The following is a 19,490-nucleotide window of genomic DNA, read 5'->3' as shown; positions in this document are numbered from 1 at the left end:
CTCTGCAGTGAGTTCTTAGTCACCTGTGGGTCAGATGTGAAATGGTCATTGCAGTGCATCCAGCAAGCTTTGTGTTAGCTGTGTGTCATTCACTTTTTGTACACTGCACAATTGACATATCATCACATTGTTGACTATGTGCAATACTGTGCTTCCTGACATGATGCAGTGGTACAGGCATTACTTGTCCATGGTGTGATGCGTCAAGGAATACCATGCGACCCGTGCACAATTGAGGTTTACAGGGACTTGCTGCCATCTAGGGTCTGGCACAACATGTGTTTAATTGAGAACTCATTGTTTATTTGTTTGACCTGGCAGACGTCACATCTGGCCATGGACTGGCCGTTGTCATCTCCTGCATCCCTTTGTCCTGCCATGTGCATATCTTGATTTCTACCACCACACATGCAGTCTTATTTTTTGAATGATCCTTGTTGCTCTGGCCCCATGGCGATGCACCTGTCAATAGGTGCTGTGCATAATTGTGCCCTGACATTCTTCTAGTTGTTCATTGGTGTGTCACACTTTGGTAGCTGTGCCAGTTTCCTTAGCTTACCTGTGTGCACACTGTGCTTGGCAGTGGGGTAGGTATGCCTCTTTGTGCAATGAGAGGGCTGGTGATGTCATATGGCACCATTAGATTATTTTAAAATGGGTGGGTGCACGTACTGGCTGCCTACCTGTAAGTTTGTTTGGTGTACTGCAATGGCTTCCAAATGCTCCTGGGTGGGGGAGGGCTCCGTCCTGCTCAGGAGGGGATGTTGGGAGTAGTGGTGCAGGGCCCCCACCCCCAGACACCCTCCCAGGGAAGATGGCTACCTACCTGTGAGTAATGGCTGACACATGCTTCTGGGTGGGGTGGAGGGAGGGATCCATCTTGCTAGGCTGTGGGACAGGGGGTATGGTGGGCGTAGTGGTGCAAGCCCCCCACCTCCAGACACCCTCATTGTGAAGATGGATACCTACCTGTAAGTTTGTTTGGTGTACTGCAATGGCTTCCAACTGCTTCTGGGTGGGGTGGGGGAGGGCTCCATCCTGCTCAGGTGTGGGACAGAGGGGATGTTGGGAGTAGTGGTGCAGGCCTCCCAGCCCCAGACACCCTCATTGTGAAGATAGCTACCTACCTGTAAGTTTGTTTGGTGTACTTCAATGGCTTCCAACTGCTTCTGGGTGGGGTTGGGGAGGGCTCCATCCTGCTCAGCTGTGGACAGAGGGGATGTTGGGAGTAGTGGTGCAGGCCTCCCACCCCCAGACACCCTCCCAGAGAAGATGGCTACTTATCTGTGAGTTTGATGTGGGCAGTGTAATGGCTGACACATGATTCAGGATGGGGTAGTGGGAGGGATCCATCTTGCTAGGCTGTGGGACAGGTGGCCTGGTGGGTGTTGTAGTGCTGTCTGCCTGTACACATGCCCCCATGGTTATGTTGGTAACTATGTTTGGGGTAAATGGGAGTGGGTGAATGTTGGATCTGTGAGCCATGTTTTTGTTAGTGTGTGGTGCAGATGGATGGTATGTGTCCTAGGTGGTGTAGCTTTGTAGTTGTGCAAGCAAGTACATAGCAGAGTGACGGTAGTCATTTGTTTGTACTTACCAGCCTCCACTCCCCCCGCTACTCCTGTGAGACTCTCTGGATGCAGTATGGCAAGCACCTTCTCCTCCCATTGTGTGAATGGGTTTTGTGGAATGGGAGGGCCACCGTCAGTCCTCTGAGCCAGCTCACGGTTCTTGATCCTCCTCTCCTTGACCATCCTCTTCAGATCATGCCAACGCTTCATGATCTCCTTTTTTGATCTTGGGTTGGTCCCTACTGCATTGACCCTTTGGACTATCATTGCCCACATTTGTGTCCTTGTGGCTAAAGGTGTCTGTTGGACCAGGCTACCACAAAGCTGTGGTTCCACTCTGACTATCTCATCTACCATGACCTTCAACTTACTCTCAGTGAATTTGGGCATTTTCTGTGTGGCCATGGTGTGTGGTGTGCAAAGTGACTGTGGGTGCAGGAGTGTGTGTGGTGGTTGTGGTTGTGCTGTGTATGGTGTGTGGTGTGCAGGGGGGTTAGTTGTGCTGGTGTTGAGGTGGTGGTGGTGCTGTGTGTGTTGTGGCTAGTGATGTTGTGTCCTTTGCCTCTCCTGTCAGCTGGGGTATGTGTCCCTTCTCTCCTGGTGTTTTGCAAGGGATTGTGGTCAGGGAAGGGGCTGGTTTTATACTCAGCTATGTGGGTGTGTCCAATTGGGGTGTTGCTGACAGGTGTGTTTTCCTGGGATTTGTATTTTTCATTTTGCCATGTGGTTGTGTCATTGGGGTGTGTTTTGTGTATTTGGGAGACATGGCTAGTTTTCTGTGTGCACTTTTTGGCCTTCTTGTGGGGTTTTGGCTTCGTCCGCCATATTTTTGACGGTTTGTCCGCCGCGGTAGCTGTGCTTCAGGTCTTCCGCTGGCTCTTCCATTCATCCCATTGTGCGACTATGGTGGTCGGAGACAGCGATACGTACCGCTGGATGGCCAGGGATATCCTAATTTCCGGTGCGGTGTCTCTGCTATACTTGCGGTGGGTTGGTGTATTTCCGCCGCGATTCCGACTGCCGCGGATGGATTTTGGCCATCTCCGCCCGCTACGGGCGGTTTTTCTTGGCTTCGTACCGGCGCGGACGGATTTTTTGGGTGGTTAATCCTAATTTGTCCGCCGGTTTTCCCACGGGCGGTTGTTTTCCGCTTCCATGGCGGCCGGGGCTTTTTTCCGCCCGCCATTCTAATGGACCTCTTATTATCTATGTTCCAAGCCTCCCTGGAGGCTTAAGAACTACCATCGTAGCTTCGAGAAGCCGTCATTGTCACTATACTCAAACCGGGAGAGCCTTCGAGCCAATGACACTCATATAGGCCATTGTCTTAGATAAATGTAGGCAAGAAGATACTGGCCAAACTTACAGCTAACCGTCTTCTCCCCTTCCTTCCAGATATAGTCCGACCAGATCTATCGGGTTTTGTACCTGACTTATCCACTGCACACAACCTCCGCACATTGTTTTCCATTATGTACAGTCTGGACCCCAGTTTAGAGGTGATCGCCGCTCTTCTGGACGCCACTAAGGTGTTCGACTCTCTAGAATGGCCTTTCTTATTTACCCTTCTTCGAAACCCTGGGCTGAGCCCTCGATTTGTGAGTCTCATTCAACTACTGTACTCCTCTCCTACTGCTAGATTACGAGTAAACAGGATGATATCAAAACCATGCACTGTATCAAGGGGTACCCGGCAGAGATACCCCTATCCCCAATTTTATTTGCCATTGCCATGGAGCCCCTAGCAGTTTGCCTACGCCAACACCACGCTCATAGGGGACTTAATTTCAGGATGTTGAGGATATTAATCTCCATGTACGCAGATGACCTCCTGCTGTACATTCGACAATCCCAAGAAAGTCTTGACAACACCATCTGGAAAGTTATTAGTTTTGGTGGCATATCAGGCAGAACATCAACTATCCATTATCTTCCCCCTCACAAACATTACAATACAGTTTGTTTCTGAGTTTTCACTGGAATGGGCTACAGAACGGGTGCGGTTTCTGGGAGTGTGGCCCATACGTGTTGAATAAGAATTGTGGCAAGCTAACAATGACAGAGCAATGTTCTGGCTTCCCCCCTATCATTATCTGGATGACTGACAATAGCCAAAATAGTGGTCCTGCCCAAAATTCTATGTCTCTTCCTTAATCTACCATTACCATTTCCCACACAATTTCTTTCAATGGTTACGGTCAAACCTGATCTCCCTAACATCAGCCGGTACACAACCCAAAATTTAATGGGAAGCCCTCACGCTCCCTCCTTGCCAGGGCATTCTCAATGCACCAGATATGGAGCTCAATGCATGGTGTGCTCAAGCCCAATATCTAAACTTTTGGTTATATCCTGTACAATTTCAGCCCCATGTAGCGGTAGAGGCAGATCTGATCTTCCAGGACCCATTGTCCACTGCATTATACCACACATACAAGCCCACGTGTGCATGCACTGACTACGTGGACTGTGTTAGATGGGCATGGGACAGATTACGCCGAAGAGCTAACTTAGAGTGAATCTATGCCCCCTCCATCCCCATTGCGCATTAACCCCTAGAGCCGGCACTGCAAGATAAAAGAGTGAAATCGTGAGTGTCCAGGCAGAATCTGGTCACTTTTGATGGCCTGTACGCTGAAGGGCAATTCCTTTCCCCGCCTGCCCCAATGGACGACCCCCACTCAACTACGATGGATAATCTGCTATATCACCAAATTTGCGCTACATGGCACGCGTCACATGGTTCTTTCCCTGAGCCCCTACTACACTACATGCTTTCGAACACATGCTCACACATGCTTCACACCATAGGCTGGTCACAAGTCTCTACACTTTTATGGAATATAAGGTGCCAATATGTTCCCCTGAGGCCTATGCTGAATGGATGCATGACACAGATCCTCCTCTAACCACAGAGTAATGGACGTATTGCTGTGAACAAACTACTGCCCTTTTGCCAAATTATAGATTGCGTCTTTTCAAGTTTCTCCATAGGCTTTTCATACACCCTTACAACTGCGAGATGTGGGTTTGAGGGAAGAGGCATGCTGTGAGAGATGTGCGACGCCTCAGGCCTCATTCTTACATCTAGCGTGGCAATGCCCTGGGATAGCAAACTACTGGCAAGAAGTACATTTCACTCTTCAACAGATCCCCAACCATACTATACCGCAAAAGCCCCTGTTCAGTCTGCTGGGGTTTGTTAAAGATCTACCACCAGCACACAGGCACCTAACAGCTATGCTTCTACGCCTAGACAAACATCAACTAGCGCAACACTGGGGGAAGAAAGCACTACCCAGGACTGACCTCTCGATCTGGGATGCAATGTACTGTCAGGACCAACTGGCCACCTATTGGGAGCGAATGCCTCCGGCGGCCCGGCCCAAGGACATTTGGGAACTCCACTCAACATACCTGAGATTACGAGATACCCCGCCCACTTTAATATACATTACATAATACCTACAACTGACCATTTGTGTCCACAACGCCACAAGGGCAGAGAACTAAATAGGGTCCCATGCCAACGATGAACCCCTTATTCCTCATCCAAGATACATACTCAGCAGAACACACCTTCCCAGTACCTCCACCCATAATACCGCTCTTTGAATGGAATGGATCTGTGTTTCAGAGTGATAATATTGCTGTGTAGTCCACAGTAGGTACGCAATTATGTGGTGTGATTATGATGTTTCTAAATGCTGGCTATGTCTTCCCTTTTTCTCCTTCTCTCCACTCCTGCCCCTAGTCCTTATCTCCCTACCTGCCTGTTATTAAATGTTTAAAATGAATGGCTTGTACTGTATTTTACACCAAATGGCAATAAAAAGAATTATTAAAAAAACCCTCAGGACACCCTGGACTATTTTAAATATAGGATCCCACCTAAAAGCCAAGGAGATTCCTTGGTTATGTTGAGCCCCCAGATACACTAGGTATCTGGACGAGGACTCTATGATGAAGCATGCCAATTGGAATTCCAGTGGGTGAAAGTCCTTTTAATACTATATGAGGATCACCTTGAGCTGATATGGAGAGATAGGCAAAGCATGGTAGGAGTTCCCTCCTGTTGTTTTCATATGGTTAGGTGTTTGGCAAGGTGAGCGAACCCTGTATCACTTCTCACTCCCTCCTTCGTGTAATATAGTAATAAGAATCTAGGCCACATATAGGATGCATTTGACAATTGACTTTCATGTGGCTTCTGCCTGCCAAGGGTCAAGACTGATTTGCATATGGTCATGTCTGAATTGGGGTGGCGTGATGAGCAAAATAACGATGGATTGAACCCAGATCAGTGACTGGGGTTGAATGTTTTGCCAATGTGCAACATTCCTTCCATCATCTTGTGTGTTTTGCTGTTCGCCCTAGGTGGGAAGGGTATGCCCAGACGTGGGTCCCGTGCTCACTGCGCCACTGGAGTCAAGCTATCCTGGCTGAAGAGGGGTGAAACCCCGAAACCGGTCCTTGGATGCTTGATTCTGGTCCAGGGAAGACATGGCTTGGCAGTTCGGGCTGGACTGTTCCCATGAGGCACAGGGTCAAGACTGATTTGCATATGGCCATGTCTGAACTGGGGTGGCGTGGTGAGCAAAATAACGATGGATTAAACCCAGATCTGTGACTGGGGGTGAATGTTTTGCCAATGTGCAACATTCCGGCCATCATCTTGTGTGTTTTGCTTTTGCCTGCCAAACACACTCTAACCTCATGCGCCGAGAATTAAGGACAAAACATTGACATTTGACGTGAAATAGAAGAAATAAAGAGATGTCCATATAGTGGTTGAATTGCACAAAGTGAATGCAGAAAACCCTTTGTGCTGCCCATGGCCTCCTTATGCCAAGTGAGTGCTGCGGTGATGATTGAAAGCTGTTCGCCTGGCAATGATGTGACCTGAAGGGGTCATTTTCCTGTGTACACTGTCACAAACCCCGTATGCTAGGAGAGGGGCCATAGTGTAGTGAGAGAGCTGTTGTCCTGGAGCAACGTGCAGCTGTGAAGGAGAAGCAAGGCATTACCAGCAGAGGAAGAGCAATGATTCAACTTCCCAACAACCCAGAAGGACCCAAGACCTGCTGTTGGATTCAGGGAGGCAGAGGAGCTAGTGAATGCCTGTCGCCTCTACCCTAGCAATCAGTCTTCTACTCACCGCCGGACCACAAATGCGTGACAGGGCACCCTGAACCTCCACTCCAGCGACAGCAGGTAAGACTGAATACTGGGCCTATAATACTGGGCTTGCTCTGATTCACACACTACAGCACAGAGGCACTTTGACTTTCTCAAAGCCAACATGGAACTTCTAAGACTTGAACTCACTAGAGGGCCTAGCTGGAATGCGCCTCACATAAATAGGGAATAACTTTGATCTTTTTACAAGAGCTGATCCAAGGAAAGCTAGTGTGCCTGCCTTTGGAAGAGTGTGTATATTATTTGTACACAAAATACATGGGTGGATATACATGAACGCCAATGCACCACCCATGTAATGCCTACCTGATGCACAGGAACACAAGGCAGTGCAATAGGCTGCCTTGTGTATTGTTTTTGTTTTACAAAGCCACATAAAAACTATCATATGAAGATATTTCCTCTTTGTATGTGTGCAGCAGTATGCAGAATTCATGCAAAGGGGAAATAACACGGAGAAATAAAGATATTTCTCTTTGTTACGCCAGCCTCAGGTACACTCACCAGTTTGGTGCAAACCTATGTTTACATGTCTTTGTAAATGTGGGCTTGCGTCAAAATACATATTTGGATGCACGGAAAAGCCCAAGCAACACATATGTAATGCCTACCTGTTGTAAGCTAACACAAGGGTTGCAAAGTCTGAATTTTAAAATGTCTTATGGTATTAAGGCACCTGCTGCAGAGATCTGTGTGTTCCCAGTAAATCTGAGTGAATAGTAACGGTAAGATGACTCTGGGGGTTAATGCATTTGCTGGAAAGATCTGTGTTTTGTCTAGCCCCATTTTTGACTCAAAGTAGCGTAGAGGACTAATGTGTTTCCTGTAAAGCACATCATGTAACATGCAATGCAGGGAGGCATTCTATGGGCATTGCATGGGTGTTCCTACACAACACACATGGATTCTGACTCATTTCCAGATTTACTATTAATGGCAGACCTGAGAATGCGCCAACATGCTACTCCTTCCCAGATTAGGTGTAATGAGGAGAAATATCTTTGTTTCTCCTCAAATCAAATCAAACAAAGCTTTACTCGATTAAAAAAATAATCATAAAAGCGCAATTCCAATTCATTACAATCAAGGGCAAAAACACATAAATCTATTAAATAAAATATGACTAGCCTCAAAATTATGAATGAATTTTTACAGTACAGTTTCTTACATAATAATAGTCTTCCTACATTTAAAAACAGACTTTAAAAACGATGTAACCAATGAAGTTATAAGCTCTTCCCCCAAAGATTGCATAACTAAAAAGGCTGGATGACATTGTTTCATCCCTAATGCTCTGAGACTGGAACTATCCACCGTTTCCTCTGGTAGGTATAGAATTTGCAGAAAAATAAAACATGCATGGTAGATTGTACGGACACACCATCACAAGGGCAATTAGACAGTTGCCTAGACCAGTCATTAGTTGTGGGAAAACTGAATAACCTGTGCACGATAGACATCCTAAACCGTGTTAGTAAAAATCAAGAGGTACATATGTTAAGTAAGGCTGTATCTTGAAAGTAATAAGAATATTTTGGTGTGCCCGAACTGAGATTTTATGAGTCTCTCTATTTAATCTTATATTTTCGAGGTAGTGCAGACAACTAAGTTACAATGTTTTCCTATTTAATTTAAGCAAACTGCTGGGGTTATCAAAGTATTCTGGATGACCCAATTTTCATGAAAAATCTTTGTTATGCATAAGCCATCCTATATGAGAAGCCCCATCTAACACACAGCAGTCTCTAATCACTTGACGATTTACACTAGTCTGTTCTGTGGTCCAAATATGATGCCAGAGGAGGAATGGTTGAATGCCAATAACATCTTCTATATATGGTAGTCCCAGCTCCATGTGACAAATACAAATAGAAGTGCTTGCTGGGAGAGCAAGCAGGTGTCTAAGAAATCTATTTTCAGACTTTTGCATTGAAGTCACGTCTACATAACCCCAGATGCCCGCTCCATAGGTCGCAATTGATACGCACTTGGCTTTGTAAATGTGGAGTAATTCAGTGGGGGGATGTCTGCCTAGTTTTTTACTAAAATTACTCAGAGCTGTTAAAGCCTTATGGAACAACATTCTTCGAGAATTCACAGCCTTTGACCATAAACCAGTGCGATCGAAAAAAACTCCCAAATACGAAAAAGTGTTTGTACAGGTTAGACAGTTCTCTTCAAGGAAGAAAGACCGGCTCCTACTGCTCCCCTGGCCACATTTTAAAATAAATGTTTTTGACGAATTGACTGTGAGTCCCAAATTAGACATAAAATTAACAAACTATTTAAAACCTTCTGGAGACTATTGGGGGTGCGGGCCATAAGCACCGCATCATCAGCATACATTAACACGGGGAGAGGGCTATTCCCTACCCCCGGCAGGTCCTGGCACTCCTTTTGCAGAGTCAAATATAAATTGTTAATATACAAAATAAAAAGAAGGGGTGCCAGGACACAGCCTTGCATTACTCCTCTACCTACAATAAAACGATAAGAGCACTCACCCCCTGTCCCAAAGCGCACCATGGCTCTTGCCTCAATATAAAATTCACGCATTAGGGAGATCAAAGGTAATTCTACTCCTAGCTTCTCTAAAATCAACCATAATTTGTTGTGGATAACGGAGTCAAAAGCCACGGACAAATACACGAAGGCTAGATAAAGAGCACCCCTTGTGGCCTTGGTATATTTGGTGATAATTAATTCCAAATTTAGGCACTGGTCTATCGTACCCAGGCCCTTTCAAAAGCCATATTGAATATTACTAATGATGGAATGCTCGTCTGCCCAAGTCTGTATTCTGGATAAAATTACTCTCCCAATTATTTTGACCGTGGAATCTAGAAGTGAGATGGGGCGGTAGCATGCAGGATTGTGCCTGCCCCCCTTTTTAAAAATCGGGACCAGAATCGATTCTCTCCAAGTAGTAATAAGACCAGTCGATATACAGGCATTAATAACATGGGTTAAAATAGGTCCCCAGAAGGCTATGTTATATTTAAAAAGATCCACAGGGATGCCATCTGGCCCTGGAGCTTTACCACTCTTACTTGATCTAATTGCTGCCTCAATCTCTTTCAAATCCAATTTAAGCTGTGAATGATGGTTAACAATCTGGGATTCTATCCTATCACCCTTCAAGTCGCTAATACTTGATTCGGGGGAAGGAATACAATATAGTTTAGAATAGTGGTCCACCCTTTCCTTTCCAGTTACAGCTATCTCTATACTTGCCCTCCCTGTGTCGGCTAAGAACGGGGAATTAACCGCTTTCCAAAACGCTGAGGAGCCTTTCAGTTCAGATGCGGTTCGAAGATTATTCCATGCCTCCTCCCTAAGCCTATTTTTTCTTACTTTCAGAGCGTTTCAGTATGCCCTTCTCGCCTCTTTTATTCTATCATTGTTTGGAGGCCTACTGTGAAGAGCAAATTTGAGATTAGAGTGTGCTTTACTGCAACTGTGATCAAACCACCCTTTCTTTACAGTAGGTTTCCTATTGGAGTTTACGTGTAAGAAATTACCTATAGATTTAGATAGGACGGAAAACCCCTCCACTATCTCAGATGCTATATGACCATCCCCTATGCATTTATTAATGGATTCACTGCAGTTGCATGTGATCATATTCATAAGTGAGTCTAGGTCTATTTTTTCCAGCTCAGCGTGTAGCCATTTTGTCTCGTCAAAGTGACATCTTTTACACAATAGATAGGGGAGTCCTTCCCTGTGACTGATTTGTGATTCAACTTGACTCCAATACTTTGTGGAAAATGATCACTAAGGGCAATATAATGATTTTGGAAATTTGTAAGTCTAGAGGCATGTCTTGCTGAAATTAAAATAAAATCAATGGTGGAAAAAAGTCCACGTCCGTTAAAAGTTGGACTAAATGGGGCCGAAGGACTACATAAGGCAATTGCAAATCCCAAGTCACCAGTGTGCATAATATCGTTTAAAGTCTCACCTGGACCAAAATGGTTAAAATGAGGGAGGCTAGTCTCACAATTATATCCAAGGCCGCATACTCCAGTATCCCAATGCTGACAGAGACTAATATTGAAATCTCCGGCCCAAATTATAAAGAGATCTTTACAGGAGGCCTCCTGGAACTTGTTAACATGTAAAGATATCGCCCTCAACATTTCAGCCTGATCTTTGCGCGGAGCATTATTGTAAAAATTTGCAATCAATAAACTAGTAGATCTATCCAGCTCGGCCCCTATGAGTTGAAAATGACAGTCAGTAACCAGTATTACTATATTCGACAGGTTTGTATGGTAGGCTATGTGGGTGGAAAGTCCACCCATTGCTCTCCCACGCGTTGATGCAACTGCGGGCGAATAAAATGTCTTGAACCCATTAAGATGGATCGCATCTTCAGACCATGTTTCCTGGAAGCATAGTATGTCAAACCTAAATGCAAACTCTGCCCACTGTGGATACACAATCTTAGACTTCAGGCCTGCAATGTTCCAGAACAGTATATTACAAGTATGATCTATAAGTTTCTCCTTTGCCACGCTTATGCTTGGTTCTTCTGCGGTGACACACAAGACCCGCATTAGGGGATGCTACTAAACCATTTTCCAAACTAAAAACAGCGTTAACCGTCATACTTGGATTGTTATCAACTGTTTTCAGAGCTATGTTATTTGGGACTGGAGGAACAGCTTCGCTGGCGTTCTTCTGTATAGCCAACTCTGTGATTATATATGGATTTACCATGTCGTTTGTAGAACCCAAAACATTTAGTCCCTGTACAAATGGGCTCATATATACGGTGACTACACTGTTCAGCAGGTTCGACCCCTCTCTATTCTTAGGGCGTCAATCCACCTGGTCCAGATGAGTGAAAAGGTCATAGCGATTCTGCACTGGTACGTTATAAAGTGTATGCCTCGTAGGGTATTCCCTATCCTGTGAGTATGAATATGTAATATTAGAAGGCTGATGAAAGAAACCCAACAAAACCACATTAATATCATGCAGGGAAATAGAAAACGAACCCGCCCATGACAAGATGTGATGGACCAAATCTATTGAGTTGAAAGTTAATATCACACAGTCCCCTGGCCTAAACTTCTCACCCTTCCCTAACCAGCTAACTCTTCTGGCCATCTTAAAATTGCGAAAAAGATTATCTGAAGAGCCAATCAATTTTGGAGCCCAACCAGAACAGTGATTTGTTCCTTAAGGTGTCCCAATGTTCTATAGCCCCGGCACGTAGTCGCGGAACATTAGCCAGGATCACGGTATATGGGGCCACCGCCGGAGAGAGGTCCAGAACTGTCTTAGATTCCACGGTTAAGTTGTAATCAGGTGCTGGAACGATTGACAGAGGACGATTGTATATTCCTGGATGATATTTCTGTTGCTGGTCTGGCCTAGGGGCAACATCAGGACAGAGAAGAGTACCGGTGTTTGATAGATTTGGCGCCTGAGTGCAGGATCTACAGACGGAACTGTTAATTTCGAACCTGCCTCGGTGCCGGCCTCGGTATTAGTAAATATCTGATTTTGTCTTGTTGAAATCATACTAATACTAGGGGTGCGATTTGCATTTGCAAGTAAGTTGTTTTCTTGTCCTCCCAAAGCAGGAACCCCACAAAGAGGTACTTTAGATCTTGCAATAGCCGACTGGCAAATTTCCAGGTGACTTGAAAGTGTAGCTTCCATGGTACCCACTCTTTTTGCAAGGTCGGATAATGTTTCATGCAAATAGGAATCCAAAATATCAAACTTGTTGTTTAATGCCGCCAGATCCTTTGAAGTGTTATGCGATGGACCTTTATTGGTGTTGTTCCTACGGTTTCGCAAGTCTGGCACTGATTTGGTCTTTTTAGAATTTTTATCCCGCACAGTACTAGAAATGCCGTTATTAAAGGCAACTCTACTTTCTTGTTGTTTGTGGGGGGTATTAATTAAATTGGTTTCATGGTTAATAGTGTTCCGTATTCGTTTAGTTGGAGGTTGAGGGCCGCCGTCTAATTCCGGGTCATATGTAGTAATGTGCTCAGAGGGGTTTGCAATGCACCCATTGATGGTTGCGCTGGGTTCCAGGGTTTCAGAAATGTTTAATGGAGGAATAGAAGACTCCTCCCCCATATCACCCTCTACTGCTGGCCCAGATCTTTAGATATTTATAGCCTCCTCTACAGATGAAATCTGCTGCTCTATGGCCCCCATGGCTCCTGACAAGTATTTCAAAAGAGTCTGGTGGCTCCCCCCCCACCCTCCTTATGGGAATTTTTTGGACACATGGTTTTCCTCTTCCCCATGTCTTAATATATGCCGCCAAAGGGATCACTGTCAATCAATTGATTGCAGAATTAAGATGAAATAGAGGCCAGGCAGCGCAAACTTACCTGCTCCCTTTATGTTTTGCAATGCCTATGTAAGTCAAAATGCTCCTCCGCAATACAACCAAGAGCTATGGCCCAGCCCAGCCTACATCCGCCTATGACGGGCTAAGACGGGACCGTCTTGGCCCGGTCTTCACCCGGGCCTAGCCCGGGCATGCCCCGCGCTGCGGGACCGCTTCTCCGGTTTTCTCGTCCCTCCAGGGACTGTATCTAAAGTGCAGTGTGTCTTGGGGGCCAGGGGCCGCGTGCAAATCAGCAAAGCAGCAGGATTCAAAGGCGGTCTCCCGCGCTGCGAGACCGCTTCTCCGGTTTTCTCGTCCCTCCAGGGACTGTATCTAAGGTGCAGTGTGTCTTGGGGGCCAGGGGCCGTGTGCAAATCAGCAAAGCAGCAGGATTCTCCTCATTACTTCCTCTTTCAACGTGTGCTGCATTCTGCAGCACACATAGATAGAGGAAAATGCCTTGTAAGAAGGTGACGCTTCCTGCACAAAAACAATCCTGCATGAAATGAAGGCACCTATGCACCATAGTGCAAGGGTGCCTGTGTTGGTGCCAGGCAACACATTGTGCACCAGCGCTGGGGAAAGGACAGGAATGCACCATATTGGGATAAATACGACGCATTCCTGCCCCTTCCCTGTACAGCATAATAAGTATGCCCATTAGCTTGCTTAATTGTGGCAGGGACCAGTCCACACACATCACAGCAGTATGCTCTTGATGTCCATAGATGAAGTCCTGTCAGCCACTTGTGCAACTGAGCTACACGTGGTGTGTTTTTCACCTTTTTTCCTGCTCTACTGAGATGGCCGTTGGGAGACCCCTCTTGTACACCGGAGTCTACCTGGTAGTTATTGCCGCTGCGCAAAGGAACTGTAGAACACATTCATTGTATGTCATTGGCTGGTTCCTGTGCATGCCTAATACTTATATTCTTCCCGCCTCGCTGGTTGTTGTCAGGTATAATCTATGCAGGGTGGGCATTCCGTCGCAAGGAAGACCTGTAAAAGTGACGCAGTAAAATATACACAGTGAAATCTACAAGATTTCACAGAGTCACTTTTACGTCCCCGCAACGTCAAAACCTTACGCCTGCTTGTAGCAGGCGTAAGGAGTGACACAGCACTATGGGTATGGGCCGCTCCTGAGCAGTGCTGGAGTTGCGTTGCGCTTGCGACATGACTCCAGCACTGCTTCACCTATACGCTGACAGATGCGTCACTCATCTGTCTCTCCTTGCGCCACTGTGTGCCGCATTGGTATTGCTCTGCATCCATAGGACTGACACCAGTGAATGCGTTACATACAGATCAAATCAACCAGCAAGCCTTACACTTTGAGTGAGGTTTTCTAGCTCATGCATATAGTTGCAAATTGCATATCGATTGATGTTCCATATTAAATAAATAAACAAGCGATTTAAAGCTAGAGTGATCATTTCAACAGTGAAGTCTCTTGGCGAATCTGCCTTCATACTAAGACTTCTCTGGGTCCCATTTTATTATCGGACTGCTTCAAAGGGTCTCTGTTATATGCAAATTAATTGAACGTCCTGAAGATGGACTGACGAACAAACGCCATGACAGACCGAAACGTCGACTCGCTCATCTATTTCCTAAATATTGATTGTATATTAGTAACTGTACCTTGTATTTCTAGATATGTTACTTTAATTATTTTGGAATAGATGTATACATTCATGACCTGTAGGTTGATTTGTACATCCTCTTTCATGGTGTTTTGCTACATTAATCTTCTTTGACTGAACCCTCTTGAAGTTTATCTACATAATTTTATTTTGTACTATAAAAAAAAAAGATATTCCCGTATTTTTAAGATTATTTTCTCATTTATTGAGTGTTAACATTCTCTAAATCTGACATACGCTCTCCAGTTTTCTCGTCCCTCCGGGGACTGTATCTAAAGTGCAGTGTGTCTTGGGGGCCAGGGGCCGTGTGCAAATCATCAAAGCAGCAGGATTCAAAGGCGGTCTCCCGCACTGCGGGACCGCTTCTCCGGTTTTCTCGTCCCTCCAGGGACTGTATCTAAAGTGCAGTGTGTCTTGGGGGCCAGGGGCCGCATGCAAATCAGCAAAGTAGCAGGATTCAAAGGCGGTCTCCCGCGCTGCGAGACCGCTTCTCTGGTTTTCTCGTCCCTCCAGGGACTGTATCTAAAGTGCAGTGTGTCTTGGGGGCCAGGGGCCGTGTGCAAATCAGCAAAGCAGCAGGATTCTCCTCATTACTTCCTCTTTCAACGTGTGCTGCATTCTGCAGCACACATGGATAGAGGAAAATGCCTTGTAAGAAGGTGACGCTTCCTGCACAAAAACAATACTGCATGAAATGAAGGCACCTATGCACCATAGTGCAAGGGTGCCTGTGTTGGTGCCAGGCAACACATTGTGCACCAGCGCTGGGGAAAGGACAGGAATGCACCATATTGGGATAAATACGACGCATTCCTGCCCCTTCCCTGTACAGCATAATAAGTATGCCCATTAGCTTGCTTAATTGTGGCAGGGACCAGTCCACACACATCACAGCGGTATGCTCTTGATGTCCAAAGATGAAGTCCTGTCAGCCACTTGTGCAACTGAGCTACACGTGGTGTGTTTTTCACCTTTTTTCCTGCTCTACTGAGATGGCCCTTGGGAGACCCCTCTTGTGCACCGGAGTCTACCTGGTAGTTATTGCCGCTGCGCAAAGGAACTGTAGAACACATTCATTGTATGTCATTGGCTGGTTCCTGTGCATGCCTAATACTTATATTCTTCCCGCCTCGCTGAGCTCGGCTACTCAATGGTGTGAGTGAATATTAGCATATGATGTTGGACATAATATTGCAGTGCGTTTGCGCAACACAAGACACTTCTCCCTTTAGCATGGACTTCCAACATTGTGGGCTTTTGGGAGGGTGTGTTTCAGCCTGGGTTTGGAGGGCTGTGTTTAACTGGTTGTCGTCAGGTATAATCTATGCAGGGTGGGCATTCCGTCGCAAGGAAGACCTGTAAAAGTGATGCAGTAAAATATACACAGTGAAATCTACAAGATTTCACAGAGTCACTTTTACGTCCCCGCAACATCAAAACCTTACGCCTGCTTGTAGCAGGCGTAAGGAGTGACACAGCACTATGGGTATGGGCCACTCCTGAGCAGTGCTGGAGTTGCATTGCGCTTGCGACATGACTCCAGCACTGCTTCACCTATACGCTGACAGATGCGTCACTCATCTGTCTCTCCTTGCGCCACTGTGTGCCGCATTGGTATTGCTCTGCATCCACAGGACTGACACCAGTGAATGCATTACATACAGATCAAATCAACCAGCAAGCCTTACACTTTGAGTGAGGTTTTCTAGCTCATGCATATAGTTGCAAATTGCATATCGATTGATGTTCCATATTAAATAAAGAAACAAGCGATTTAAAGCTAGAGTGATCATTTCAACAGTGAAGTCTCTTGGCGAATCTGCCTTCATACTAAGACTTCTCTGGGTCCCATTTTATTATCGGACTGCTACAAAGGGTCTCTGTTATATGCAAATTAATTGAACGTCCTGAAGATGGACTGACGCCATGACAGACCGAAACGTCGACTCGCTCATCTATTTCCTAAATATTGATTGTATATTAGTAACTGTACCTTGTATTTCTAGATATGTTACTTTAATTATTTTGGAATAAATGTATACATTCATGACCTGTAGGTTGATTTGTACATCCTCTTTCATGGTGTTTTGCTACATTAATCTTCTTTGACAGAACCCTCTTGAAGTTTATCTACATAATTTTATTTTGTACTTTAAAAAAAAAAGATATTCCCGTGTTTTTAAGATTATTTTCTCATTTATTGAGTGTTAACATTCTCTAAATCTGACATACGCTCTGATTGTTCAAAGGTTCAAGATCAATTTGGATTGAACCACTAAGTAATTATTTGTATAGCACACCAAAGTAAGAACTTTTAAACAAAATCCCTTGCAGGCGCCTCTTACTTATTATTGACTTGACTGCCCAAGCCTCCAAGGGTTTATTGAGTTTCCCCACATTCTCATCCTGCATTGTAAATACGGCGCATCCATGGTGGCGCAAGGGGTTCTTAATATCATGCATAATAACTGGTGCATCCCTGCTGATCTGCAGGGATGTGCCAGTTATTGTAAATCTGCCCCTTTATTTTTTTTGAAATGGGGGTCGGCAGGAGGAAAGGGATATGTTATGTGATGACATGTTGATTTGTATAGCGCACTGATCACCCGAATATCCAGGCACTTGGGCAGGTGTGTAGGTGTGTGGCCCTCAAGGCGATTAGCTAAAAGTCACTTGAGGCAGTTCTCGACATGAAGCCACTCGTCCTCCAGTTATCCACCCCTGTCGTCTTTTTGTGACTTCTTTAAAAGTTGGCAGGTCTGAGGTAGGCGGAACGATTATCAAAGATAACCACTCGAGCCTAGCAAAGGTGCCACAGGGCCTAATGCAAGCATGGAAAATGGGCCCACAGCCTGTGGCTGTGTAGATGAAAACATCTATATTGTGGTGCAGTGGGCCCCTCAAACCTCTGGATCTTGGTGCTACTACGCCTGCTGCACTATTGATAGCTACGCCCTTGGATTGCCACACAAAATACAGCTAAAAGTGACTCTGCTTAGATTCGTGCCAGCAGTAGTTTGTAGTTTCAAGAATGATGGCACTGCAAGAACAAAACAAGATTAGAATTTCCTAGAAGCAGAGTACACAAATAAATTGCTGCCAATATATAACAGGTGGCTCCTTCTCCTTTGTACCAGGATACTGAAAGGGCTGTAAATCATCGTCTGAATATTATGGGCCAGGACGGAATGTTTGGAGTCAGCAGAAGGTTTAATGATTGCAGTTGTATGGAGGCCGCGCTTTATGGTTTGCATAGAGTGCATGGCAGTAATAGAGCACTCCGACATTTTATTATGCCGATGATTTAGTGGGAAGCGCTGCATCAATGAACTTATGAATGGGGTTGTGAAGTGAAACTGTTCCCGCTGCTTCCACTGGAGGGCAGTGCTTCCCTTTATAAACCATACTATTAAATGAAAAGGGTGGATGCAATATCTGCTTTTGATGCATTACTGGTGCAGAGATCGAAATAGATTTCTAAGTAACTACCCATTAACGGAAGTGCAGTCCACCGACTCTGTAAATGTTGAATAAGAAATGCATTGAACACTCAGAAGACGTTCAGGACATCCAGAAATACAAATCAAACGGCGGGGGGGAGGGGGAATTGACAGGGAGAGGGAAGTATGCTCAACATGTCTGCATCTGTGAGCGTGCCCGTTGCCTGGCCTTCTTTTTGTTGTTACCCCGTCCTGGATTTAGTTTAATAATTAAGCTGTGTAAGGAAAAACCGTTTTTAGGATGATGACCCCAAACATTTGGGCTGCTGCTGCTGGTTTTTTGGACTTTGGAAGTGTATTGAGTCCTGCCAAAAAGGCTTTAATTACAGTCCTCTGACCCTTAAAAGGTATATATCTAATTGGTTTATCCTCAAGTTAACTTACTAAAAAACCTCTGGTATATGGTACAGGGGTTCCTTAGGCCTGTAAGTTGTGTCCTCCATAAACTGCAGCACTTGGTGTGCCACCACGAGTGTGACAAAGCATTACTCCCAGTCCACCATTGCAGACTGGCAGAGCAGTGTTACTGCAACCAATGACAGAGCCCAGACCTTCCTTCTTAAGTGTTATATTAGTCGTAAGTCAGGCCTATCGAGTCCTAAAGGCAGAATGCAGTATATTGCAAAGAGAGACATGTTGTGTTAACTTTAACTTTACATGCCCTGGCAGATAAAAATCCTGCGTTGTCGTTTTTACTGTGGCGCGGCTAGAAGCCCCACTGGCGAGTATGGAGTTACATATTAAACAACTCAACAGTGCTAACTTTCAAATGGGACTACTAAATATCATACTGCATTTTGAAATTATTGTAACTATTTTGCAAATGGCAACTTTAGAAGTTGCTACTTTATTGCTCAAAGTTGTCCAATAGCTGTTTTTGGTTACTCACAGCTGATGTCCTCAAGACAGCCTTCTGTCCTCCTGGGGAGAGGTGAGAACGACTCCCAGGAAGGAGAACAAAGGACCTTCTTTGGGAAGGGGTGTGACTTCCTCTCGGCAGGATGACCAGAGTGGGTTTGCACCCAAAAGGTGAGCTTCAAAGAAGAAGCTGCCTCTGAAGGGCAAATGGTAGTCACACATGGAAAAAATCGCTCTTTTGTTTTAGCAGATCCTGGGCAGCATTGGAGAAACCATCATCAAACTGTTTTTTCCAGGGTGTAGCCCCCAGGTAGACACACCACTGAGTTGTGCACAGGAGCTCCATACACCA

This window comes from Triturus cristatus, chromosome 4_1, assembly GCF_964204655.1.
Source record: "Triturus cristatus chromosome 4_1, aTriCri1.1, whole genome shotgun sequence".
In the NCBI taxonomy this organism is placed as follows: Eukaryota; Metazoa; Chordata; class Amphibia; order Caudata; family Salamandridae; genus Triturus; species Triturus cristatus.
This window is presented reverse-complemented; position numbering follows the sequence as displayed.